We start from the raw sequence: 27,206 nt of genomic DNA on the forward strand, positions 1-27,206 counted from the left end.
ACTGAACAACCCAGCTGCCACAGCAAAGAACCGAGAGCCACTTGCAGAAGGCCCGGCGCTGAGGAGACGCATGGGGCCATACCTAATATCCTTATCTAGGGCTCCTATTGGGTCTCCCCTAAGATTTCCAGGGCTTCCTGGTTCTGCCCAGGCCTGCCAGTACGTTTGGGCTCAGCCTGTCTCATGATATTTTGGCTCTTTCCCGTTCAGAACCTCAGACAAAGCCCAGTTCTCGTTGAGTTCCAAACATGGAGGGTAGAGTCCTGGCCCCAGGGACATCACTGAGTTTTTATGATGTCCAGTTTTGCCAGCTTCTGTTCTAGTCTAGTCTCTTGCCACTTGGATTTTGCGGTGAGGGGAGGGGGCTGTAGGGGGCATGTTTTGGATCAAACAGATTTTCTGGTGCGTGTCCACAAGGAAATCATTTGTGATGCTGGGCAAGCTAACGAGGCACTGACAGGAAAGTCGGTTGCCTGGAGAGCCACTTACAGTCTCTTCCTCCTGCACTTTGCTTCCGAGTGGCTCCATCAGAGTAGCAGAGAGCTCGGTCCAATTCTATCTACCCCAGAGGCTTTGCATTTCCTCCCTCTTCAGGTAGCTGCCTGTCATTAGAAAGACTTCCATTGTAATAAGGAGAAAAAGCATCTGCTCCGGGCCTCTGTGTGAAAACGCACGTGGAGGATGGAAAGAACACATGAGATAAAGGATCATGCAGAGCATACGTAGTCCAGCAAGCATCACACCGTTGTATGCGTCACATTATCCATGCACAAGCTACGGCTACGTACTTAGAAACATGTGTCTTCACTAGGAATAAAAGTGTGTTTTTAACCTGTTAACAAAGCTGTCTTCAAATCCTAGCGAAGGCAAGGCAGGTGTACTTTTAACCCATGTTAACTGGTCAAGGTGAACCCTAGAGGGGAGGGTGCATAGGAGTTACCAGGGTAGACCAGAGAGTGTATTTGAAAGCAGTGTCCCAGACGGGTAAGAAGAACTGAATTGTTAGAGTGGGGCTTCGAGTGTATCTCACAACCTTAGGGAGATATGTGGTACCTATCACCAGAGCATCCAAGAGCCATGCAGTCTTTAATGTATTTAAATCCCCATTTTACAGATGGAAAACTGAGGCACAGAGAGACTAAGGCCCGGATCCTCAGAAGTATTTAAGTGCCTAATTCCCATCGGTTTCAAAGGGAGTTAGGTGCCTAAATGCCTGTGGGAATCTGAGCCTACATGACTTGCCCAAGGTGTCACAGGGGCAGAATAGGGAGTTGAACCCAGATCTTCTAGCGCGTCACCCTAACCACTATGCCATGCTGCCCACTCTGTTTCTGGCAGTAAGCTGTTGCTCTTTCATTAGCAGAACTAAGTGAATAATTTTCTCAGAGAAATGTCACTGATTTTTCAAATCACCAGCCTAGGATTTGCTCGCGTTTGTTACTGGAAATGATTCCCAGAACAGCAATAGTTTTCTTGGTCTGCAGCTCATTAGTGAGACTCCAAAACTCCAGCTGCATTGGGTGGTTTTCCAGAGGCATGAAGGGCTTATGTGGCATCCAGAACATAAAAATGGCCCTACTGGGTCAGACCAAGGGTCCATCTAGCCCAGTATCCTGTCTTCCGACAGTGGCCAGTGCCAGGTGCCCCAGAGGGAATGAACAGAACAGGAAATCATCAAGTGATCCATCCCCTGTCGCCCATTCCCAGCTTCTGGCAAACAAAGGCTAGGGACACCATCCCTGCCCATCCTGGCTAATAGCCATTGCTGGACCTATCCTCCATGAATTTATCTAGTTCTTTTTTGAACCCTGTTATGGTCTTGGCCTTCACAACTTCCTCTGGCAAGGAGTTCCACAGGTTGACTGTGCGTTATGTGAAGAAATACTTCCTTTTGTTTGTTTTAAACCTGTTGCCTATTAATTTCATTTGGTGACCCCTAGTTCTTGCATTATGAGAAGTAGTAAACAACACTTATTTACTTTCTCTACACCAGTCATGATTTTATAGACCTCTATCATATCTCCCCTTAGCTGTCTCTTTTCCAAGCTGAAAAGTCCCAGTCTTATTAATCTCTCCTCATACAGAATCAGTTCCATACCCCTAATCATTTTTGTTGCCCTTTCCCAAGTCCAATATATCTTTTTTGAGACGGGGCGACCACATCTGCACACAGTATTCAAGATGTGGGTGTACCGAAAAAAAATGGCTCAGGTTTGGGAATCTCCTTCACATCCTCAACCATGAAGACCGATGCAAAGAATTCATTTAGTTTCTTTGCAATGGCCTTATCGTCCTTGAGTGCTCCTTTAGCATCTCGATTGTGCAGTGGCCCCACTGGTTGTTTAGCAGGCTTCTTGCTTCCGACGTACTTAAAAAAAAATTTGCAATTACTTTTTCAGTCTTTGGCTAGCTGTTCCTCAGATTCTTTTTTGGCCTTCCTAATTGTATTTTTACACTTCATTTGCCAGTGTTTATGCTCCTTTCTATTTTCCTCACTAGGATTTAACTTCCACTTTTTAAAGGAGGCCTTTTTGCCTCTCACTGCTTCTTTTACTTCGTTGTTTAGCCACGGTGGCTCTTTTTTGGTTCTCTTACTATGATTTTTAATTTGGGGTAGACATTGAAGTTGAGCTTCTATTATGGTGTCTTTAAAAAGTTTCCATGCCGCTTGCAGAGATTTCACTGTCCCCTTTAATTTCTGTTTATCTAACCTCCTCATTTTTGTGTAGTTCCCCTTTCTGAAATTAAATGCTACAGTACTTCTCCGATTGGACACCATGGACAGGGTAATTCTTAGAATCAGGCTTCTGGGTGGGGGGTAGCGCGGGGGGAGACAACTCATGTCTAGGAAGTCCAAATTCCCCATTTCCACGGTTCACTTAGCAATGCTGCATCTATGAACATTCGTGCCTGGAAACTCATTTGCCGGAGCATTTGTGGGAATCTAACGCAACAAGCTTTAGACCCCAGAGGGAGAGAATTTATTAAAAAAAAAAAAAAAACCCACACAGCACATGTATACACTAGTACATACACATCCATTAAGAAAAATCACACACACAACGGTGCTTTTGTGGAACCCACTGGTTAATGCATGCTACAGGGCCATCTGTATCCGTGCTGCAGAGCATATGTCTGTTACAGCCTAAGGCTACCATATGTCCGGGTTTTCCTGAACATGACCTCTTTTTTGGTCCTCTGATCTCCATCCAGGTGGATTTTTTAAATTAGAACAAGTGTCTGTGATTTTGGTATTGCCACTCTTACTGTGCTGCTGCTGGCGGCGGTGCTGCCTTCAGAGCTGGGTCACCAGCGGCTACTGGCCAACCGCCCAGCTCTGAAGGCAGCGGTGCCACCAGCAGCAGTGCAGAAGTAAGCATGGTAGAAAGAAACTGTACAGTAGAAACTGTAACCCCTCCCCAGTCCAGTTTCTGTCCCTCCCCTCCCCTATCCCTGCCCCTCCAGCTTCCCTCCCTCCCTCCCCCCGTCAGTGTCCTCTATTTGAGAACTTGACATATGGTAACCCTATTACATTCCCAGCTATAAACCTGAGCTTTTAGATCAAGCAGTACCAGTGGAAATCCCGGGTGGCCATCCCCTACACAACCTCTACCATCAACTCCCCTGCACATGCTTGTGTGAATAGGTACATAGTGCCCTGATACAAGCACACATTTTTCCACACCGGTGCATGGTCACTCAAAATGGCACGCCCATCCACACACACGCTCTCCTACCACTCCTGACAGGGGCCGCACACACATTCAGTACAGGCACATATGACCGCTCTCTCACCTACACAAAGCCCAACGCACTGCCGCAGGAAGTGGTGCCGGTGGCCCAGTAGGTGGCACTCTTCTCTCTCAGCCAGTACTGAAGTAACAACCCAGTGGGTCGTTAGAGGGCCTTGTGCTATTGGAGGGGCTGGCTTAGGAAGTTGTAAAGCGCAGGCCCTTGACCGCTTGTGATCAAATCAACATCTCATGGCATTATTTGCAAGCATAGGGGTATTTACCCATTTCCTGGCCTCATTCCTATCTAAGCAATGAGCGTTCGGTGGACCTGACCTTCCCTCTGTACTTTCAAACAGAGGCCTTATTTTCACTCCCCATCTTCCGCAGTATCACTGAGTGACGGACGCCTGCCATTTGCATTTGAGGAGGAGGATGAAATTCACTGCTGACGTCAATGGAACAGCACCCCCTTCTGGCAGCTGTGAACTTGGCCCACACAGGGCTTTGGCAGGCTTCGGGCCCAAGGGTGACTCCTCGCTCTCCCTCCAGTCCCTGTTTCATTTGCAGCATGTTTAAGAGTTGCTGGGAGGAACTTCAGCTGGTGCAAAGACTGGGTAACAAGCCCAGACTACAGGAAGCCCTTGCCTTGCACCCCGGTGCCACCCTTGCTAAGATGCAAATCGACTCCTGCATCAAGAAGGCTCTTTGAACACCCTTTACTGCGTCCCTGGACCTTCAGAGCCAATGTTCTTCTCCAGCCACCGCCTGGAACCCCAGTGAGTGTCCCTGGCACACTCTGCCAGGAGATGCCCCTTTGCACAGCACCCTGCTGACCCATGTGCTCAGGAGCAAATTCAGGAGCTCTGCCTAACCTCTGCATCGGGACGGGGAGCTGGCTTGCCTGGAGTTATTCTGCAAAAAGCAGCTCTGCGAGGTGGGTGGAGCTGGTCATTGACAAGGAAGGGGGACGTTTGGCGGCGTTTTCTGACGGGCAGAGGGAGCGCAGTGGAGCGTAAGGGTTCCTGCTCTGTCTGGAGACATAGTGAAAAATGTGCACACTGTTCCGTGCCCGGCCAAGATGTGTTTGCAAACTACCCAGTGGGTCCCGGTAGGCTGGGGCCTGCATCTCTGAGCTGCAATGGAGGGGTGAGAACTGCCCTGACGCTGGCCCTGAGTTTTACTGTACAGCCTGGGGACTGGCCAATCCGGGGTTTGGCCTGCATAATGACCAAGTAAAAACCAAGCAAGAGCTTTGAGCAATAAACAGGCCCACATTGGGCGCACTCCGATTCCCGGGAACCTCACTGGCTTCCCTGACAGCAGACTTTGTCCTGTTACCGCTTAGGGCTCATGGGAAGGGACAGAGATGCTAACCCCTGCAGTTTCTGCTGCCGGTCCCTGAAGCAGGCTGATAAAGAAAGAATGTCCCTCTAGTGGCGAAACAGAGAAAATGCTTCTAGTCCCTGACAGATGACACAGACACGGGTGAACCCTCCCTAGGCGGGTACAGGGAAGGAGATAGGAAAGACACCCCAGGATCAATACAGTCACTCACGCCAAGGAGTTCCACTTCCTGAGAAAAGCATGGAAAGGGTTCCTTCGCGGGGGGCTCGTACCTCTCCCGAGGTCTGACTGCACCAAAGAAGGGGGTGCCTGGAATATTTAGTGCCTGTAGGATGCCTTGTGCACCCAGGCATTCGGAGATCAGGACAGCCTGCATTGCTGCACTGTCCCCTGGTGGCACCGTAGAGGGGTGTCAGGGCCTTTTCGCTCCAGAGCCTCAAGCCTGCCTCTCCCTGAACAGAAATCACAAAGCCCGGGCACGGCTGGAACACAGGTTAGTATCATTTTCGCTTTCTTTTCATGCTGGCGAGAGGCACCAGCCTGGCAGTGCTAGAGAGAAGCTCCCCGGTTGCAGGAGAGCAAGGGGGTAAGGTCGTCCCTGCTTGCTGACCCTCCCCGAGCACCTCGAGAGATGAGCGTGCCTCCATGGCCTCTGTTGAGACCATCCACTGAGGGCCAGCTGGTGCAATGGCAGGGCTTGCAGTGTGGACACCTGTAACCAAGGAGGCGGACTGAGACCCACCCAACTCAGTCCAACTGGCTGGATGCAAACGGAGTCTGTCCATAAAGGACGCTGTAGCGAAGGCCCCGAAGCCCACTGCAAGTCCTCAGAGCTGTCCAGCTCCTTCCCCAGCCCCAGGTGAAATCCTGGGCCAATGGGAGTTTTGCCAGGGCCTTCAGCGAGGCCTGGATTTCAGCCGCAGTTGGGATAGGCAAGACTAGTTAGCCAGCCATATGTTCACAGGGTGGTTCTGAATATAAATCTTTTCTGCTACGTCTGCACTGGCATTTTAAAAAGTCCCCTCATGACCAGTGTTCCCAGGATGACATTCCTGACCCCAGTTAAATCCCACTGACCTACTTTTCTGAGATCCGGGCTTTCCCAGCCATTCACGCCAATGGCCCGACAAATAGTCATCGGTACAGATGAATGACAAAGCCCTGGTGTGACGAACGTTCCCCCACCTCGCCGCCACCCCCCCACCCCAGAAGCAGCGGAGACACGGCTCCCGAACGCTAACCTTCCCCCTGATTCAGTGCTCCGTCAAACAACCAAGCTGGGCTCCAGCTGTTTGTAATTTGGAGGCAGAGGAGACATGAATGAGAGCGCTCCTTGTGCAAGACCGGGCGGCTTATGACAGACGGAGGGGAACGTGACGCCAGGATAAGTCCTCGAAGCAGCTTGTCAGCTGGCAAGAAGAAGTGCTCGAGGACAGAAGTACAGCCAGCCCCCCCCGGCCCGCGCACGCACACACGCAAAGCGTCACTGCTGCAGCTTCTTACGAGACAATGAGGGAAAGGGGAATACTGAGGCCCTTGCCACCCACAGCCATTAAAGACCCCAACGCAGATTTCCCCCCACCCCCAAGATGAGAGGTGGTGCTGTTCCCAGTGCCCGAGCCAAACTAGAAGCAGAGTGGTCTGATAGATAGGGAATTGGGCTCGAATTCAGAGGACTGGGTTGTATCCAGCTCTAGCTAAGGTACTTATCTGGGCCCCCATGGCCATCTGATCTGGGCACTTCACTCTCTGTAACGTATTTATCTTCACACATTGATTTCAGTGGAAGTTAGGAACCTAACTATTATTGCGGACATGGGCTTAAATGACTTAACCAAGGTCACACAAAGTCTGTGGCGGAGCAGAGCATTGAACTCAAGTCTCTGATGTCTTACATCAATGCCCTAACCACTAGGCCATCCTTCCTCTCAGTCGCCTGCACTCAACCCCACTCTGCCACTTGTTCCCAGCACATGTAGTTGTCTCTAGAAAAGAGACGAGTAAGGGGAGAGATGATAAAAATCTAAAAAATTCTGAATCATGTGGGAACAGTGAACAGAGAATACACACAGCACAAAAACCAGGGGTTACCCGATGAAGTTAACAGGCAGCAGGTTTGAGACAAACAAGAGGAAGTACTTCACGCAATGCGCAGCTTACCTGTGGAACTCATCGCCATGGGATGGTGTGATAGCCAAAAAAGAACTGGATAAGTTCATGGAGGATAGGCCCATCCATAGCTATTAGCCAAGATAGTCAGGGATGCAACCCCAGGCTTGGAGTGACCCTGACTGCCAGAAGCCGGGAGGGTGGATCACTCCATACTTGTCATGTCCTGTACACACCCCCTGAAGTTCTGGAATGGGCCACTGCTAGAGACACCAGGTCCCATTGCCGCCAGTCATTGGTCCCGAATGGATAGTGCTCGTACCTGGGGCAATAAACAAAAACATCCCTCGTCCCACTGCCCTGCCTCGCTCTGGGCTGAAGTTCACCTACCACATGAATGTCAGACTAGGACATCAGAGGGAGATGTATACAGGCCTCAGTGCAACTTAGCCAGCATGACACCTCCCTGGCTTTCCTCCTGGCCTCTCCCAGGGAGCAGCAGCAACCCCACCTGTCACGTGGCCAGGATGTGGGCCATCGTGCTAAGTGGTTACAGCAGGAGTCGGTAGCCAGGAATCGGAGCCCAGGGTTAGAGCTGGAGTCAGAGGCCAGGGGGCAGAGCCACAGTCAAACGTCCAGGAATCGGAGCCCAGGGTCAGAACCAGGTTACCTGGCATGGGTCAAGGCTGGGAAGAACCAGGTGCAGCAGCTATCGCAGCTGTGGGCGAGTGCTTTAAGCAGCCACTGAACTGCTGCTGCTGGGTTTAAGACCTGGTTTGCTGACGCTTCCCACCAACCAGGCTGTGGAGCCAATCAGGGACCTGACCAGAAGCCAGCTGAGTTCATTAGGTCGCCCAGAGACTGGCTCTGCTGCTGGACCCGATTTCTGATACCACCAGCCTTTGCAATGGATGCTTCTGCCACTGCAGGAAGCTGCAAGGAGTGCAGGCTCCCGACACCTGCACTGCCTAATCTATCTAGGTATTTACACTACCCATGGTGCCAGGTATCTGAATGGGCTTCCAATCTATTGCAGACCAGGGCATAACCTGGCCCTTTGTTAGTGCAGCGCCTAACTGCCTTCAGCAATGGATCAGGGAGCTGAGGCTTGAGTGAGAAATAAATACACATGTAAAGAGAAGGAAGTAAATGTTTGGGGAGCGCTCACGGTGACAGCTGGTCATTGACATAACTGAGACAACGTGGAAGCTGTTCAGCCCCCAATGTGCTTGTGCTGAGATGGAGTCAGAAGAATGATGGTAGAAAATTGATAAGGGAAGCCCAGGGACACCAGGAGAAATCTATGGCCATTAGAAATAAGGACAATAAGGAGTTTTAAAGTATATTAGGAACAAAAAGACTAAAAAATGGCATTGTCCATTACTAGATGGACATGGTAGAATTATCAATAATAATGCAGAAAAGGCAGAAGTGTTCAAAAATATTTCTGTTCTGTATTTGAGCTAGAACCCTTCATGTACTCCTATCATATAACACTCCATTCCACTAGTATCTTGGGAGGATATTAAACAGCAGCTCTAAAGATTGAAAAATTTCTATTAGCAACTCCAGATAACTTACATCCAAGAGTTTTAAAAGAGGTGGTGGAGGAGCTTACTGCACCATTACTGCTGATGTACGATAAAAGTCTTGGAACACTGGGGAAGTTCTAGGAAACTGGAAGAAAGTTAATGTTATGCCAATATTTTAAAAGGGTAAATGGGATGACCCAGGCAATTATAGGCCTGTCAGCTTGACATTGATTCTGGGCAAAATAATGGAGCAGCTGATACAGAACCTAATTAATAAAGAATTAAAGGAGGGTGATATAATTAATGCCAATCAACATGGGATTATAGAAAATAGATCCTGGCAAACTAACTTGATATCTTTTTGGAGGAGATTACACTTCCGGTTGCTAAAGGTAATAGCGCTGATGTAATTTCTGTAAGGCATTTGACTTGGTACTACACAACAGTTTGATTAAAAAACTAGAACAATATGGAATTAACATGGTACATATTAAACGGATGAAAAACTGGTGAACTGATAGGACTCAAAACATAACAGTAAACTGTGTTTCTGGTGGGATTCCACAGGGATCTGTTCTTGGCTCTATGCTACTGGACTCGATGACCTCTCGAGGTCCCTTCCAGTCCTAGAATCTATGAATCTATATAAATTGCCTAGGGAGGTTGTGGAATCTCCATCTCTGGAGATATTTAAGAGTAGGTTAGATAAATGTCTATCAGGGATGGTCTAGACAGTATTTGGTCCTGCCATGTGGGCAGGGGACTGGACTCGATGACCTCTCGAGGTCCCTTCCAGTCCTAGAATCTATGAATCTATTTTATCATTTTTATCAATGACGGAAGAATGCAGAAAATCATCCCCGATAGAGTGTGCAGACACAAAAATGTAGGGAATGGTAAATGAAGACAACAGGTCACCAATACACAGTGATCTGGATCGCTTGGTAAGATGGGTGCAAGAAAACGAGATGCATTTTTATGTGGCTAAATGGAAATGTATGCATCTCTGCACCTAATAGCTTTCTTTGATAAGATAACAAGCCTTGTGGATGGGGGGGGGGGGGGAGTGGTAGATGTGGTGTATCTTGATTTTAGTAAGGCTTTTGATACTGTCTCACAGGACCTTCTCAAACAAACTAGGGAAATATAGCCTAAATAGAGCTACTGTAAGATGGGTGTGATGGGTCCCCCCCAGGGTGCCACCTGGAACTGGGGTACAGCTGAGCCCTCTGACTCACCAGCCTGGGCTCCCTCTCACACGGTGCTGTTAAAAGCTGCAGACCGCTCCCGGTTCTACACTCCCATCATCATCCACACAAGTAGGGACACACCCAGCTGTAGTTACATGGAGGCTCTGACCAGCCACTGCATGAACCAACGATAGAGCAGCTACAGCCAAACCACACGCAGGTCTCCAGCCTAGGACCCCAGAACTTTACCGTCCTGCCCTGGTCAAAAACCTGACCAGTATAAATGTATTACCATTACCCAGTTCGCCCCTCCCTCGATCTGAAGAAGTATCTGCACAGAACCTTTGTTAATGGAGCTGAGATTTTTCCTCAAACACTTCACTCAAAAACACACTGGTTAAGATAAAACATAAAATCAGTTTATTAACTACAGAAAGATAGATTAAGTGATTATAAGTGATAAACAGATCAAAGCAGGTTACCTAGTATACTACATGGGATTTGAATTAAACAGTGTCTCACCCTGTTAGATTGCACAAGCACTTCACCAAGCTTCCATACACAGGCTAGAAACCCCGTTAGCCTGGGACCGGCACTTCCCCCAATTCAGTCTTTGTTCCTCAGGCATTTCCAGGTGTTCTCTTGTATGGGGAGTGAGGCCAAGAAATGATGTCACTCCCCATCTTTTATAGCCTTTCCATATGGCGGGAACCCCTTTGTTCTAAGCTAAATTCCCAGCCCAGATTGTGGGAAAAGACAGGTACCAAAATGGAGTTTAGTATCATGTGATCTGGTCACATGCCCTTGCATGCCCCCGATGAGCCGTAGCAGCAATTATCTATAGGCAGTCTGAAGCATTCCCAGGTGTGGACAAACCTTTCCCATGGCCATTGTCTTTGTTGATGGGTCATTAGCACTATGTAGCTTTTTCATTATTGTACCTGAAAGGCTAGTTGTGGGTGTTACAGAGTCAATATTCATGACTTCAGATACAAAAATGACCCATGCACACAAATAGCATAATCGTATTCAGAATATAACTTTTCCATAGACACCTCACATGACACATTTTATACAATTTGCTTCATAATTATGCCATAATCATAATGATGAATATGGGGTGCAGGCAGTGTCACAATGGATGCACAACTGGTTGGAAAACCGTTCCCAGAGAGTAGTTATCAGTGGTTCACAGTCAAGCAGGAAGGGCACATTGAGTGGGGTCCTGCAGGGATTGAACAGAATCTGACCCAGGACCAATCTCTTGATAAGTGATTTAGATAATGGCATAGAGAGGACACTTATAAAGTTTGCAGATGATACCAAGCTGGGAGGGGTTGCAAGTGCTTTGAAAGATAAGATTAAAATTCAAAATGACAAACTGGAGAAATGGTCTGAAGTAAATAGGATGAAATTCAATAAGGAGAAATGCAAAGTACTCCACTTAGGAAGGAACAATCAATTGCACACATACAAAATGGGAAATGACTGCCTAGGAAGGAGTACTGCGGAAAGGGATTTGGGGGTCATAGTGGATCACAAGTTAAAGATGAGTCCACAGTGTAAAACTGTAGCAAAAAAAGCGAACGTCATTCTGGGCTGTATTAGCAGAAGTGTTGTAAGCAAGACACGAGAAGTAATTTTTCTGCTTTACTCCATACTGATCAGGCCTCAACTGGAGTAGTGTGTCCAGTTCTTGGTGCTACATTTCAGGAAAGATGTGGACAATTGGGAAAGTCCAGAGGAGAGCAACAAAAATGATTAAAGGTCTAGAAAACATGACCTATGAGGGAAGATTGAAAAACTGGGTTTGTTTAGTCTGAAGTAGAGAAGACTCAGAGGGGACATGATGACAGTTTTCAAGTATGTAAAATGTTGTTACAAGGATGTGGGTGAAAAATGTTGTCCTATCCTCGGAGGTTAACGAGAAGAAGCAATGGGCTTAAATTGCAGCAAGGGAGGTCTAGGTTGGACAGTAGAAAAAACTTCTTAACTGTCAGGGTGGTTAAGCACGGGAATAAATTGCCCAGGGAGGTTGTGAAATCTCCATCATTGGAGATTTTTAAGAGCAGGTTAGACAAACACCTGTCAGGGATGGTCTAGATAATACTTAGTCCTGCCTCGAGTGCAGGGGACTGGACTAGATGACCTACTGGGGTCCTTTCCAGTCCTACACTTCTATAGTTTTATGAACAAAGAATGCAAGCCACAGCTACAGGATGGGGTATTCTATCCTGGGAAGCAGAGTCTGAAAAATGGTTGGGGGGTCATGGTGAATAATCAGCTGAACACGAGCTCCCCGATTGACGCTGTGGTCAAAGGAGCTAATGCCATCCTTGGATGCATAAATTGGCATCTCAAGTAGAAATAGAGAGCTTATTTTAGCTCTGTATTTGGCACCTGTGCGACTGCTGCTGGAATAGTATGTCCAGTTGTTGTGTCCACGATTCAAGAAGGATGTTGATAAACTGGAGAGGATTCAAAGAAGAGCTAGGAGAACGATTAACGGGTTAGAAAGCATGCCTGATAGTGAGAGACTCAAGGAGCTCAATCTATTTAGCTTACCAAAGAAAAGGTGAAGGGGTGACTTGATCACAGTCTATAGGTACCTACATGGGGAACAAATACTTGATAATGGGCTCTTCCATCTAGAAGAGAAAGGTCTAACATGATCCAATGGCTGGAAGTTGAAGCTAGATAAATTCAGACTGGAAATAAGGAGTACATTTTTAATGGTGAGAGTTAATGGACTTATCTCCATTAAAGGATGCTTAGGCTGCTGATTGCCCACATGGCCACTGGGGCAAGGGGACAGGGGCACAATAAAGATCCAAGAGCCCAGACCTAAGTTCCCTCTAAGCTGTGTAGCCATGCAGCAGCCTACCAAGGGCCACGCAGGTGGGGAGAGACGCCTCTCTCGCCGCTCCAGCCCTGGACCTGCTGCAGGGAGAGAGGGCTGGGGGGAGTCCTCTCTCCCCGCTGCAGTCCTGGGGCAACATACACCCCAAACCCCTCATCCCGGGCCCCACCGCAGAGCCCTCACCCCCCTCCACACCCCAACCCTCTGCCCCAGCCCTGAGTCCCCTCCTGCACCCCCCGCCACATATCACCTCCATATTGGTGCACATAACAAAATTCATTCTGCACAGGGATGGGGAAAAAATCAGAGGGAACATCGACCCTCCGGGAGGTGTCTGATTCACCACCTACCTCCTGCTCGCCACAAACTCACTAAATCAAAACACTGCATCTGCCCCAAAGAGCTTCCTCTGAGGGTAGCAGTCAAGAGGCACCAGGTGGAGACGCAGAGGGGCATCCAAGGAAACACTGAGCCAATTCCCCTTCCACCTGTTGTCTGGTTAGATTGTAAATGCTTCGGAGCCAGGACTTGCCCTCGCCATGTGGGCGTATTGCATGCAGCACACTGGGGCCCTGATCTTGGTTTGGTGCTACTGTAATACAAATACATAAACATAACAGAGTAGTTTGGGTTTCAAGAAAGAGGACAAATCCCCAGTGGCTGAGACAGACATTTCTTCTCTGAGCACAAAGACGACAGACATGGCTGGGCATGACAAAACTCCTATGGCCTGCAGAGGAGTTTACCACAGAACCATGGGGTTAGTAGGGACCGCAAGGGTCATCTAGTCCAAACCCCTGCCAAGATGCAGGATTGGTTGTCTCTAAACCATCCAAACTTGTAACGGTGTGAATCTGAGCCTGGGAACCACTCTCCAAAGTTTCCCCTCACTCACATCCTTCATTGTGGATATGATAACCGAGGAAATGTTTTCACCCCCAAAAATCCCTCGGCTGCAAAAAAAAAAATCCCACGCAGTGGTGACTTTACCATCCCAGCTGCTGAGTGATATGCACTTGATAAGCTGACTCACAGGCTTCTCTCTGACATTTCTCTCTGAGAGCAGGACTTGGAGTGGTCATAAAACCTCTAATTTCCTTTCACAGCCTTAGAGATCACACAGGATTGAGCAAGCTTAAGTCATGTTTGGGTTTTTTTTTTTTGCCCATTGAGTTCATTAAAACCACATTCTCTGCACCCAGAATACTTCTGCCTACTGATTCTGCCTCCTGTAGGTGCAGAGAGACAAGATAATGGCTTGTATTGGACCTGCTTCTGTTGGTGAAAGAGACAAGCTTTCGAGATTATGCAGAGCTCTTCTTCAGGCCTGTGTGAACTCAAAAGCACGTCTCTTTCACTTCCTCCCCCCCCCCCCACCTTGTCTCTCTAATAGACTGGGACCAAGACAGCTACAACACTGCCAACAACAATGGATGCTGAGGACAGAGTCGTTACAAACATGAGTCTAATGGCGTCGCATTCTGATAGCTGCCCTGCAACAAAGGCGGATTGAACGAGCCTTTACAGAAAATGCTTATCATAAGGGTTACCCCTGGCTGACCAATCCTGATCGTTTTCGAGCACCTTCGTTATTCGCAAGCACTTGTCAAATAGTTTGGTCGAGGCATTGCCCAGCTTATGGGGTGTCCCCTAAGGGCTTACGTTGACTATACACTCACTAGTCATTGTCTGCGTTCTGTGTTTGGTCGCCTGCATCACATGAGATTGTTTCTATTCCCTTACTGGAGGACTGAAATTTATGAAAGAGGGATATAATGAAGGGCAATTGATACGAGTTGACAGTGTGCCCTTGTTGCCAAGAAGTCTAATGGCATTTTGGGCTGTAGAAATAGGGGCATTGCCAGCAGATCGAGGGATGTGATCATTCCCCTCTATTCAACATTGGTGAGGCCTCATCTGGAGTAGTGTGTCCAGTTTTGGGCCCCACACTACAAGAAGTATGTGGAAAAATTGGAGAGAGAGTCCAGCGGAGGGCAACAAAAATGATTAGGGGGCTGGAGCACATGACTTATGAGGAGAGGCTGAGGGAACTGGGATTGTTTAGTCTGCAGAAGAGAAGAATGAGGGGGGATTTGAGAGCTGTTTTCAACTACCTGAAAGGGGGTTTGAAAGAGGATGGCTCTAGACTGTTCTTAGTGGTACCAGATGACAGAACAAGGAGTAATGGTCTCAAGGTGCAGTGGGGGAGGTTTAGGTTGGATATTAAGAAAAACTTTTTCACTAGGAGGGTGGTGAAGCACTGGAATGGGTTACCTAGGAAGGTGGTGGAATCTCCATCCTTAGAGGTTTTTAAGGCCTGGCTTGACAGCCCTGGCTGGGATGATTTAGTTGGGGTTGGTCCTGCTTTGAGCAGGGGGTGGGACTAGATGACCTCCTGAGGTCCCTTCCAACCCTGATATTCTATGATTCTATGAATATGGCCAGTAAAATGCGTTCAGCTTTTGGGATGAGTGAACTTTTTCATGGCCTGGTTACGTGAATGCTCTCAGACAACTCATCGCTGCTCACACCGAACTCCACTGAGTTCAGGGCCGTTACTCCCGGCTTACGCTGGTGTAAGTGCAAGGAGGGTCACACTCATTGGGCCTGGTTCTCATTTACACTGAAACCCCTTTTCACCACTCTGGCAGTGTAAACCATTTACATCCACTTTAAGCACTATACAACCAGAGTGGTGAAAAGGGGCCTCAGTGTAACAGATTTCAGGCCAGACTCCCTAAATCATCCCTAGTGGAAGGATGTCAAAGTGATCTCCACAAAAGCCCTTTGCAACTGTTTCTGTTGCCCTAAATTCCTTACAGCATTTATTCTTATACCTATCTATCCCTCCCTCCCTCCGTGCTTCTATCTGTGACTTACCTACAGACAAAAGCTGTACGCTTTAACTACACCTGTATAGTTAAATTTGTACAGTCCCCCCGCATGTGGAAGAAGTTATACTGATAATAAAGGGGCACATAGCAGTATAGCTATTCCCATATGGGAACAGGCTGACTATATCAATGATTCTTATGGCACATCTCCCCCAGCCAGTCTTCATCACGTTTCAAAGGGTAATACTAATAAATCAACCTATTGAGTTGGCAACAGCTGTCCTAATTCGATCTAGTGTTCTAGTCAGTTCCACTCCACCAGAAGCTGCAAGAGATGTTTGATCTGTTCTTATTTAATAGCTTCATTAATGATTTAGAAGCAAGAGAGGGAAATCTCATTAATGAAATTCATGGACAATCAGGCCAATAGCAATGAGGGTAGACAAATGAGGTCTACTAAGATCAAAAATGTAGGCAGGAAATGACTCCTTTCACTTGGAAAAATGAAAGCTAACGCATCTGAAGAATGATCGGAAACAGCTATTCAGCATAGAGCAGTAACCTGGAAAGCAATTCTGAAAGGGATTTAGGAATGGTAGTTGACAGCAAATTAGATAGGAGTTTGCAATGCAACATGTCATCCAAAAAACCCCAATGCATCTTCAGTGGCACCACATTATAGAACAGGGTGGTAATAATTAGGGTGGGTTTCCATCCATTTGAACAGAAATGGATTTCCAACAAAATTAATATTTTTTGCAAAAAAGTGTCCACTTGCCCCAGAAAATGTCGAGTTTTCATCAAAAAAGCCAAAAACTCACAACCCATTTCCCCCCCCATAAATTCTAGATTTTAAAGATAGAAGAGGCAATTAGATCATCTAGTCTGACCTCTTGTAGAACACAGGTTGTAGAACATTACCCTTTACCTCTGTACCAACCCGAGTAAATTCTGTTCGGCAAAATCCTCTTCCAGAAAGGAATCCAATCTTGATCTGACAATGTCAACACAGATGGAGAATCAACCGCTCCCTTGGTTGTTTGTTCCAATGGAACAAAAGAACTTTTGGGGGTTTGGATGAACATTTTTTGTTTTAATTTTTTGATGAAAAGTTGATATTTTCTGCAATTTTTTTTTGCTGAAAACATTTTTGGGGGGTTGACTTTTTTTTTTACTTTACCAATAATTTCTCCTTATACAGCTTTGTTACAACCACATCTGGAATACTGCATTCCCTCTTCTAGCCATACTTTGCCCAAGAGGGGACATGATAACAGTCTACACATTAGCATGGTGTTATTATTGATGATGATGCTAGTAGCTGAATCATCTGGAGCTGGCCACTGTCCTGTGTTCTTATATTGGAAAGGGAGATTGAGATATTAATTAAATCATTCATTCATTGCTGGCCACCTAGGCCGTCAGTTCCTGGTTTAGATCTTCAGCCCACGTTCTGCAGAAGTGAAGCATGCAGCTGTTATGGCCAAAGTGACCTGCTTTCAATTTTAGAGCACTTAAAAATAAATCACTTGTGAAACCGCAAACCAGTCTTCACCTTAATTATATTCGTGCTATCATCCCATTATCGTAGATAGATAAACAGTCTGTTTAAGAGTGATGTAGCAAGAGAAACTGTATTCTCCATTGCAATGCATTGGTTTTGTACTGGCTACGGTGACAGATAGAAAGACGCAATCCCCATCCTTTCATGTATTTATACCTGCTCCTGTATTTTTTACTTCATACATCTGATGAAGTGGGTTCTAGCCCATGAAAGCTTATGCCCAAATACATTTGTTAGTCTCTAAAGTGCCACAGGGACTCCTTGTTGTTTTTGCTGATACAGACTAACACAGCGACCACTGAAACCTGTCAGACATTACAGAGAAAGCGTGGTGGTGCAAAGATCATCTTCAGAGACTGCCAATGATGCAAGAATCACTGAAATTCTCCGGCCTGCGGCTATGGTCCCTCCTGGCCTTCAATCGATGAATCATTCTTCTAGTAAGAAAAACTACATGTTGGATCAATTATATAATTATTATTACTTGTTTCACAGCAGGGCCTGAAGACCTCAACCAATATCAGACCCCACTTGTGCTGGGTGCCGTACACATAGGATATGAGACTGCTCCAGTCTCAAAGAGTTCACAATCCAAATAGACAAAAAACAGGCCAAGGAAGTATTATGATCCCCATTTTACAGATAATGTCTCTCTGCCTCAGTTCCCTAAGTGAATAGATTTATGGATTCCAAGGCCAGAAGAGACCACAGTGATCATATAATCTGCAGCAAGGGAGAGGTAGGTTAGAATTATTTTCCTATCTATAAAGTTAAGCTATAGAAATAGGCTTCTAAGGTAGGTTGTGGGATTCCCATCATTGGAGGTTTCTGAGAACAAGTTGGACAAAATGTGTCAGAGATGGTCCTACCTCAGCGCAGGGGCTGGACTTGACTTCAAGGTCCCTTCCAGCCCTCCATTTCTATGCTTGTATGACCTCTCTTATAATAATTGGACCTACACATTTACTTTAATTGTGTGTCCAACTGTGGGAAAATAGATAAAAGTTTATGAAATGTTCCAATCAGAGAACTAGGCTTGGCAGAATTTGATTTTCATTGCTCTATATTTTCAACAGATAATGCAGATGTTTATTTTTAAGCTTTTTTTTTTTTTTTTTTTTTTTTTTTTTAAGATTATTGTTTTAAATTTTCACAGTTGTATAAAATTGTGGGGTTTAAGGATCCCCCTCCCCATTTTTATCAGTTTAAATTTTCACGACTAGGTGACATTAATGGGGAGGGTGTCAAACAGTGTGGGGGTCAGACAATTGTTTAACAACAGTAGATGTTGAAACTCAAAAAGTGGAAACTTTATGACCATTAAAGCACAAATTGTCAACATCACATGTCAAAATATAGACTAAATATCATTAAATCAAACTCCAATAAGTTCTCATGCAGCATTTTTCATACCTTGCCTGTCTGTAAATTTCAATTATTGATAGAAAAATTGGTTTGTGTTTTTACAGTGAAATTGACATGTACTGATAAAAATCTAATCCATCTAAGCCTGAATATAATAACTGCTTGATTGGAAAAGGTGCAAAAAGGAGACAGCAAGACTAATTAGTCCAAACAATATATTGATATAACCCAACGACTGTGTTGAGAACATCCCAGTAAACAAGAAAAAATGTGAGACCAGAAGTTAACAGACTAAACTTGGCATGTTGGAAGTTAGGCCTGATTGGTGAACACATAATACAATCCAGAGTGACCTAGACAAATTGGAGGATTGGGCCAAAAGAAATCTGATGAGGTTCAACAAGGACAAGTGCAGAGTCCTGCACTTAGGACGGAAGAATCCCATGCACTGTTACAGGCTGGGGACTGACTGGCTAAGCAGCAGTTCTGCAGAAAAGGACCTGGGGATTACAGTGGACGAGAAGCTGGATACGAGTCAGCAGTGTGCCCTTGTTGCCAAGAATGCTAATGACATATTGGGCTGCATTAGTTGGAGCATTGCCAGCAGATTGAGGGAAGTGATTATTCCCCTCTATTCAGCACTGATGAGGCTACATCTGGAGTATTGCGTCCAGTTTTGGGCCCCCCACTACAGAAAGGATGTGGACAAATTGGAGAGAGTCCAGCGGAGGGCAATGAAAATGATTAGAGGGCTGGGGCACATGACTTACGCGGAGAGGCTGAGGGAACTGGGCTAATTTAGTCTGCAGAAGAGAAGAGTGGCGGGGGGGGAGGGTTGATAGCCTTCAACTACCTGAAAGGAGGTTCCAAAGAGGATGGAGCTCGGCTGTTCTCAGTGGTGGCAGATGACAGAACAAGGAGCAATGGTCTCAAGTTGCAGTGGGGGAGGTCTAGGTTGGATATTAGGAAACACTATTTCACTAGGAGGGTGGTGAAGCACTGGAATGGGTTACCTAGGGAGGTGGTGGAATCTCCATCCTTAGAAGTTTTTAAGGCCCGGCTTGACAAAGCCCTGGCTGGGATGATGTAGTTGGGGTTGGTCCTGCTTTGAGCAGGGGGTTGGACTAGATGACCTCCTGAGGTCCCTTCCAACCCTAATCTTCTATGATTATGAGAAGATGAACTATTCTGCCCAGTTCCCCTCTTTCAGGACCCTTAAAAATACTTTTTTTTTTTTTAGGGGGGAGGTGCATTCGAACCAACTGAGGGGTTCCTGGAAGAGGGGGAAGGGCATCAGGCCCCTGCTCTGCTCCAGGGACTTCATCCTTTGTTTGTGGATCCCAAAAGTCATTGTATCATGACGTGCAGACCTCAGCACATCAGCAGGGACACCTGGCCATCACCACCCACACCAGCCGAGACTGCAGCCAGACACACGCAAGATCCCCTTCCTTGAGTGTTCCTTTCTGCCCTTCTCCCACACACCCATTTTTCCTCCTGTCCGGTCTCTCTCGGCTTTCCATTTGAGCCTGAGGTCATCTGTACAATGACAGGAGACGGCTCCTCCAGCTCCTCCCTGAGAGAGACCAGTAAAGGAGAGGGACCAGATCAAGCTGATCCCAGACCCCCGATTGAGAGATGAGCCACAGCCCGGGGCAACTGCTGATACGACTGACCTACTAGCCCAGAGCATCCACCTGGAACTGATCTGCCGTCTGGAATCCTGAGAATGTCAACCAAAACTGCATTTTCCCCACCTTTACTATCCTGTCCCTTCTCCCCCTTGCATCGGTCTGTCAAGAGCAGGCAAAGTGACCATCCTTCACATCTCAGACCTGAGCAACAAAACTAACCTTCTGCCAACCAAGAAGAGTTGTCCAACAAGTAAGAGGCTTGAACAGATATCCTTCCTCTCTTTCAAAGGGGAGTTGGATTGGGTTTGGATAGTATCATTTAACATCCATTTTAAATTGCTGTATAACTTGTTTTAGCTCGTGTGTATCCTTAATCAATAAATTTCCAAACTTTGGCATGGAATTGTTAGTGTGTTTACCATGGAATTCAGCAAACCAAGGTCTCTGTATACCAAACCTTGACCCTTGTTTAAAGCAGTTTAATGTTGGACAGTGACAGGTCTTTGATTCTTTAGAATCATGTAGTCCACTTAATACAACACAGGCCTTAGGACTTCTTTGAATTAATTCCTGTTTGAACTAGAACAGGTCCTTTTTAAAAAAATATCCAATCTTGATTTTTAAAAAAATGTTATTGGAGCAGTTGTGTGGCAAAGCCAAAGCTGAACTCAGGTGTTCTGAGCCTAGAACTTTTTTGTTTTTATCTTTGTCAAAACATTTTTTGGCTACAATGAAAAAATTCCACTTGTGTGTTTTTCCTCAATAGAAAACCAGAGCTTTGGTTTAAAGACAACAATGGGATTTGGTTCAGTTTTTCAGTACCATTTTTCAAGTTTTGGGTTTCAAAAACCAAATTTTGACTGAACACAAACCAAAAGATTGCACCAAAAATCATTTTCAAATACCGAACACTTTTGGGTTTTGATTTTGTTTCTTTCCCTTTAAAAAAAAAAAAGTAAAAATCAGGGGAAATTTTTAAAAAAAGTTTCAACTAAAGACAGCAAATTCTTGCAAAAAATAATTGACATTATGCAACCAGCTCTATCTGGGTCCCAATCCAGTGCTTGAAGCCCAAAACCATCTAAGACCCAACGTGAATAAGAATGAAGAGCTCCCCTCCCCCCGCCCCCCATGATATTCCACCTTTGGCTGTAGTCCTGCATACAGCGTAGTCTTTGGAATAAAGCAGAGAGGTGCAAACCCGTCTTTTTTCTGCGCGTCTCTGCTCCCAACCCCCGCTCCATGCACGCAGAAGGAAAGTAAATAAAGTTAGATCTCTGGCCGGTGCCAGAAAATTCCACAGTTTCTGAGTCGTTGCAACTGTATTCGTCAGGGGAAAAAAATGCCTTGGAAACCTCACTTGGATGGTGATGGGCGGGGGGGTGGGGAGGGTTGGAGGAGGGGGTGGGGAAGTGTGTGCATATGTGCGGTCAAGGCCAGGGCAGAAGTTCATGCAGTTGGTTTGCAAAAAAAAAAAAAAAAAAAGTGTTTTGTTTGTTCTGGATTAGGCTGTGGAGTCTTAAAAGAAAACATGTTTTAGTAAGCTAATTTCAAATCGGGAGGGGAAGAGCAAGGTCACAGGCAGAGCAAATTCCCATCTGGATGTCAGCGCAATGAAAGGCGGATTCAGCAAAGGGGAAAGCCGAACCGGCTCCATCGAGCGCCCAGCAATAAATAAATACCAAATCAATCAAGCCCAGCGGCTCAGGCAAAGCGCCGCCATTAGCAACAGCTACCGGGCGGAAGTGCAAAAGTGGGTTGGTTTTGAACTAAGCCGGCTCCCTCAGTGGTAGCCGGTTGGGATGCTGACAGGGCTGTCGTTAGGACGGCAATCAGTTCACACTTGGGCTATCGATTAACACACCACAGAGGATGCAGGCAGCAGCTGCTGGTACTTCGGACGCAGTCGCTTGGGGAACCAAGGCCCGTTCCAGTCAGACAGGCTTGCCTCAGATGTGGAGTCAGATGCGGGCTGGATGGAACAGCATCAACTGAAGTCAAATGCCTGGTTCCCTTTCATTGTGGTTCCCGAGAAGAGGGGGGTGGAAATTATTCCTGGTCAGAATATGTCTGAACACATCAAAAAGCACAAATGTAACATGCACATGGCATGGGACGCCCCTGGGCTCCCTGTGGATGGAAATGTGGCCGTGGTTCAAAGCCTGCTGCTTCCCTTCGAGAGGCTGAAACAGCTCAGCTGTGGATGAGATGAGAAGAGCCGTTTGCGTTCAGAACCCTGGCTGGAATTGCACCAAGGTCTGGCTTGGAGGAGGAGGATAATCAACGTTGATTTCTTAGAGGCGGATACTGTCCTTGGTGATGGACAAGCCAAACCCTTGGAGGAACTGAGAGCTGAAAGGATCAGTCCTGCCTGGGAGTTTAGCCACAGTCTGTAACCGGAGCAAATTCAGCTGCTTCTTGGGCATTCTGGTCCAGATACTCTGCTCCACCCATTAGTCAGTGCAGAAGAGCAGGCTGCAGCTCCCTTATTCACCAGTCCCAGCATTGTTGTAGTTTAGAACAGGGTGCTGGTGTTGGACCTTAGGGGCTGGCCATCAGCTGAGAGTCGCTGGAGTGAAGTGACATTCTGGCTTTGCCCTCAGATGCCTCCTCCTACTCCCTCTCCTGGAGGGAGAGGAGAAGGGCAGCATAGAAACGACACCAGCAGAAGACTCCTTCATGCCACAGAGGAGATCCAGTTCATTTTCAGTCTCTTTATACCCCCTCAGCGGCAGAAAGTTAACAGATTGGGGTAGAGGATTGTTATGAATTTATATATCCTTACCACCTAGGGGCTCCAGTCATGGGCCCCACTGTGCTAAGCATAACACAAGCACAGTACAGCTAGTCCATTGTGTTCCTCTTGTGTATTTCATGCTCCTTTTCCCAGATTTTTGATTATTTTTTCCAAAATGAACGATGTCCAGAGATCTGCAGGCAGATAAATACATTTGGCTTGTGGCAAAAATGCATGAAACAGTATCAAGGAAAATGGATTTTTTTTAAATGAACTTGTCACAAAACCAGCAAAAAACCTGAACCACTCTTTTTTTGCTACAAAGAACAAGTTAGTGCAACTTCCATTGGTGATGGGGAACGTGGTTCGATTTCAGTTCAAGACCTTGCAAGACTGTGAAGAACTTCAAAAAGATCTCACAAAACTAAGTGATTGAGCAACAAAATGGCAAATGAAATTAATGTGGCTAAATGTAAAGTAATGCACATTGGAAAAAAATAACCCCAACTATACATACAATAGGATGGGGGCTAATTTAGCTACAACTAATCAGGAAAGAGATCTTGGCGTCATCATGGATAGTTCTCTGAAGACGTCCATGCAGTGTGCAGCGGCGGTCAAAAAAGCAAACAGGATGTTAGGAATCATTAAAAAAGGGATAGAGAATAAGACTGAGAATATCTTATTGCCCTTATATAAATCCATGGTATGCCCACATCTCGAATACTGTGTACAGATGTGGTCTCCATCTCAAAAAAGATATACTGGCATTAGAAAAGGTTCAGAGAAGGGCAACTAAAATGATTAGGGGTTTGGAACAGGTCCCATATGAGGAGAGATTAAAGAGGCTAGGACTTTTCAGCTTGGAAAAGAGGGGACTAAGGGGGGGATATGATAGAGGTATATAAAATCATGAGTAGTGTGGAGAAAGTGAATAAGGAAAAGTTATTTACTTGTTCCCATAATATAAGAACAAGGGGCCACCAAATGAAATTAATGGGCAGCTGGTTTAAAACAAATAAAAGGAAGTTCTTCACACAGCGCACAGTCAACTTGTGGAACTCCTTGCCTGAGGAGGTTGTGAAGGTAGAACTATAACAGGGTTTAAAAGAGAACTGGATAAATTCATGGAGGTTAAGTCCATTAATGGCTATTAGCCAGGATGGGTAAGGAATGGTGTCCCTAGCCTCTGTTTGTCAGAGGATGGAGATGGATGGCAGGAGAGAGATCACTTGATTACCTGGTTAGGTTCACTCCCTCTGGGGCATCTGGCACTGGCCACTGTCAGTAGACAGGATACTGGGCTGGATGGACCTTTGGTCTGACCCAGTCTGGCCGTTCTTATGACCACCCTGAGGTCAATTCCCCTCAGCTGTAGAGCTTATATTTTCGATGAATTTCAGAACATGGGAACTGCCAGACTGGATCAGATCCAAGGCCCACCAAGCCTGGTGTCCTGGCTCCAACAATGGCTGGCACGAGCAGCTTCAGAGGAAGATGAAGGAAACCCTGCAGTTACAGAATAACCTGCCGACAGTGTACGTTTCCTCCTGATCTCCATTAATTAGCGGTCTTGTCCTCTCTTGGCTTCCGTGACTGCCCTCTCCTGGTTCTCCTCCTACCTTTCTAATCACTCCTTCAACGTGTCCTTGGCAGGATCCCCATCATTCCCCCATCCAATTTTCTGTGGTGATTCCACAGGGTTGTCCTTGGTCCTCTTCTCTTCCCCCTCTACACTTTCTTTCTGGGTCCTCTCATCCACAAATCCAACTAACATCTCTAGGCTGATGACCCACCGATCTACCTCTCTACTGCAGCCCTGTTTCCTTCTGTCTAAACTAAAATCTCAGCCTGTCTCTGACATCTCCTCCTGGATGTCTAGTCATCAGTTCAAACTGGACATGGCTAAAACAGAGCTCTTCATCTCCCCCTCCCACCCAAAGCCCTCCATGCTACCTCCTTTCTCAACCGCTGGATGACAACACCACCACCCGACCTGTCACTCGGGCCCATAATCCGGGTGCCATCTTCAACTTGGACCTCTCTCTAGTCCTCATCTCCAGCTTCTGTCTAAATCTTGCAGATTCCTTCTACATAATGCCTCTAAGATATGGCCTTTCTGATCCATCCGCACAGCTAAAACACTCGTACAGGCTGTCATCTCACATCTCGATCACCGCAGTCCCCTTTTCCCGGACCTTCACCCAGGCCATCTCGCCCTGCTCACGTCCAATGGTTAGGCTGCTCGTGTGCTGAGGCCATTCTGCTCAATATGGCCTCCTCTCCTTGCATTCCTCGCCGGTCTGTCCCCATCTGGTGCCTTGTCTTACCCTCAGCTTGTAAGCACTTTGGGGCAGGGACTGTCTGTTCTGCGTCTGTACAGCACCTAGCGCAGTGGGGGCCTGCTTCATGATGGGGGCTATTAGATGCTCCAGCAATACAAATAATGCATCAAGCCATGGAGGCCATTTTGCAATGACAATGCCCTCCATACACATGTGACCATTGCAATGAAGCCACCTTCAGTAACTGGTGGCCCTCGCTGCAGACCCTGCCGGGGCTGCATCTGTGCCTGTTCTTGCTGCTTCACTTTCTTTGGTTCCTTGGGGCTGGCTCCTCTGTGGAATTTCCTTCTTCCCCAAGGCCACAGAGTTAGAGGGGGAGATGGGTGGATGGTTTCTAGGGCTCCTGGAGGTGCAGAGGTATCATCCCTGGATCCGTGGGTGCTAGGGGGAGGCATGGCCCATATGGGTCCTATCTTTCCCACACCCTCACTCTTGCCATTCCCGAAATGATGTCAGCCTCACGTCAATGCCAATCTATGGTGACTGTACTGTGCAGCTAGTTCCACCTACGCCCTCAGGACAGGAATAGCTTTCCCTTCCTCGCCAGAGGCAGAAAATGCAAAGGTGCACTGGAGATTGGGGAGGGAGGGAAATGCAGGGACAGCTCTTCAGTGGGTGTAAGTCAGCGTAACTCTGGTGAGGTCAACATAGGGATGATGGTTGATGCCAGCTGGGGATCTGGCCCATTGTCTCCAGTTGGGCTATGCTCATTTACTCCTGCTGGAGACCAGGGCTGGATATTTTAAAAGGATTTGAATTGTCAATCTTGGTTGAACCTCAGACTCAAAACAAGTTAACGGTTCAATTCAGGTTGAGTTTGGGGCAAAGGTTCAACTGGCTTATTTTATCTGAGCCTGTTAGTCCCTGCGTGTGCTAATGGCTCCATTCACACAGTGCATCCCACCTGTGAATCTGAATCTCACTATTGTTCCTGTCTTGTCAGTGTGCCAGGTGCTTCCCAGGCCAATGGGAAGCCAAGGTCCTTACCTAGAAAAGCTTACCCACCCAAGGGCCAAGTTTTGTCCCCTACACCCAAAGTAATGGCATCTAGCTCTCATACAGAGCTTTGCATCAGGAGATCTCAGGGGGCTTTACAAAGGAGGTCAGTATTATCATCCCTATTTTAGGGATGGGGAAACTGAGGCACAGGGTGGCAAAGTGGCTTGCTCAAGGTCACTCAGTTGGCCACTGGCAGGAACAGAACCCACAGTGCTTAATCCTCCAGGGCACTGTTCTATCAGCTAGGCCAGGGGTAGGCAACCTATAGCACGTGTGCCAAAGGCAGCACGCAAGCTGATTTTCAGTGGCACTCACACTGCCCAGGTCCTGGCCACCGGTGCGGGGGGCTCTGCATTTTAATTTAATTTTAAATGAAGCTTCTTAAACATTTTAAAAAGCTTATTTACTTTACATACAATAGTTGAGTTATATATTATAGACTTATAGAAAGAGCCCTTCTAAAAACATTAAAATGTATTGCTGGCATGCAAAACCTTAAATTAGAGTAAAGAAATGAAAACTCAGCACACCACTTTGGAAAGGTTGCTGTCCCCTGCGCTAGGCTATGCTGCTTCCCAGAGACCCCAGAAGGCACTATCTGCAGAGTAAGCCACTACTCAGCATGAGTGACAGGGACAAAAACCACTGGCCCTAAAGAGCCAATATATAAATAAGGGGTCAGACAGCGAACCTATTACTCCTGCCGATGAGCCGTTATTCACGTGAGTAGGGTTGATGCCAGTCGCTGCTCACCAAGGAGAGTCAGAGATTCAGAATCTGGCCAGAGGAAGGGAAAACGAAAACTTCAAAAGCAATATGATGGAACGGAGAAGTTAAGCCTTGCGTCTTGTTATCACCATTGGGCTGGATTTTCCTTCGGTGGCCATGAGCACCAATGCAAACGGAGTGGAAAATTCTACCCTTCTGATGGGGTAGCAAGTAACATCTACTTTGTACGG

The sequence above is a fragment of the Emys orbicularis genome, chromosome 5, assembly GCF_028017835.1.
Source record: "Emys orbicularis isolate rEmyOrb1 chromosome 5, rEmyOrb1.hap1, whole genome shotgun sequence".
Taxonomy (NCBI): domain Eukaryota; kingdom Metazoa; phylum Chordata; order Testudines; family Emydidae; genus Emys; species Emys orbicularis.